This window comes from Cryptomeria japonica, chromosome 2 (assembly GCF_030272615.1).
Source record: "Cryptomeria japonica chromosome 2, Sugi_1.0, whole genome shotgun sequence".
Lineage (NCBI taxonomy): Eukaryota > Viridiplantae > Streptophyta > Pinopsida > Cupressales > Cupressaceae > Cryptomeria > Cryptomeria japonica.
In genome coordinates, this window is record NC_081406.1 from 284,749,184 (window position 1) to 284,751,190 (window position 2,007).

A 2,007-nucleotide genomic window follows, 5' to 3' on the forward strand; every position below is an offset into this window, starting at 1 on the left:
GGCAATAGGAGCATCGAGGTGTCTACATTCCATCTCTCCATCAATGCCATAAACATCACAAAATGGAATCTGATGCTTGGCATAGTCATCGCATAACACGAGCCCACCATGCACAACAATTTCCTCTCTCCCATTGTCAACCTTGGGATCTACTCCTGAAGGCTTCAAAAGGTAAGCCCGATAGTATACTCATGGATGTACGATAGTGTCAGGAAAAAGTAAAACATTTTATCATAAGTAATTGATCATCATCATCTAATCAAAACATTCATTTTATCTATTCCAACATTCAATCAACTGATCCCATGTCACCACTAGTCGCCACAGACAAGGACCAAGGCACCCTGAGTGGGCTAGGGCGCCTAGGTGGGACCAAGGCACCCCATTGGGACCAGGGAAACCATGGAGGACCAGGGCGCCCTAGGACCCCAAGGTACTCGAACAGGAGGCACAGATCCGGTTTCGGTGATGACATCACAATATTGAAATCATTAAAAGCATGAAAAAATTCAAAAGGAAGTCAATGAAAGGTCAACTCACCTTGTCAAGTGGTTGGCTAACAAGTACGGACTGGCACAGGATCTCCATCCGCATAGGTCACTCAGGTCGGCATCAAGGCATTCTGACTAATAAGTGGGCTCCTCTACAGTGAATAGTGTTGAAAAGTCAAAAAAGTAACAAATGAAGGTGTCACTTTCATATTTATGAGTTATGCACTTTTTTGTTTTATGATTTTAAGTTAAAAATCCTAATTTCTGCACTTTTTCTTCAGTCTCTCATATCTTGAGCTAGGGAGCCTCAATTCTCGCACCCTCGGTGGCGTTGGAATCATGAGTTTGCCTTCTCACTCCATATTAGTTTCCATAACATTTTTGAATGAACAATCAAGCCTTGTTGTGAACTTTCTTCATCAAAATCTTTATCACAATTCGTTGTGGTCAACATGATACCCTGTTTCATCTCACTAATTAGCAAGCCAAAACAGGGGGGCATATAGCTACTCATGAATTTCATACCTTTCTTTAGTAAGCATTAGGTGATTTTGTGATCTAACATGTGGTTTTGTAGGGTGTGGTTCCTAATTGTGTACTACAGATACGGCTGGGGGTTTCGTCCGACAACTTATAGATATATCCTTTTTCAAATGATGTTTCCTTTTTTGTACTTTAGCTTGCATGTGCACGTAGTGTCATATGACTGCTAAAGTGGGTGCTAAATGTAGTGTCATAAATTGTACAGCCTTGCTAGGGTGGTACAATCTCACACTTAGGTTAGCACCCACCTTAGTGTGTCTTGCATCTTGCATTTCTAATTCCCCTTTAAGCATTTAATTAATTAATTTAATTAAATCTAAAGTCATGTTTCATCACTTTACATGTTATAAAGTTGGGCCCTTTACCCTAAGTGTTCCCCTTTCCATTTTATTCCTTCAATAAATCATTTAATCATAAACCCTAATTATATCTTATTTCGACCTTTAAGACCTGATTTCGCATATCAAAACATCTCAAAATTAGCTATAACCTTGGGATTCACTCTAATATCATCATATCTAACGGCTCCGAAAATTTGGTGAAAAGTTGGTCGGACCGTGGTAGGAATGCACATGGTCCTCAACTTTTTTCCCAAAATTTCGGGAGCATAATCCTATGATATAATAACACTCAACCCCAAAGGATTGGCAGAAAATTCAAATCCTAGGTCATCCTAAACATGAAATTAAGATGTAGGGTTTCATACTTAAGAGCTCTCTTTCTTCATTTGAAGGGGTCTTCTTCTAAGAATCTAAGAGAAGGTTTTTGGAGCATACAGAGCCTTCTTTGTAGAGAAAGAGAATATCTTTGAATTATTCAACAACATTCAATATTCAACCATCAAGCAGTCATCAATCATCATTTCATCAATTGGGGGCTTTTGAAGATGTAGGAGAACAATAGGAGATCACCGACTAAAGATTGGCTTGTACCTCTCCCTTGGGGTTGGGTATGGTTTCATGTTGTTTCCATG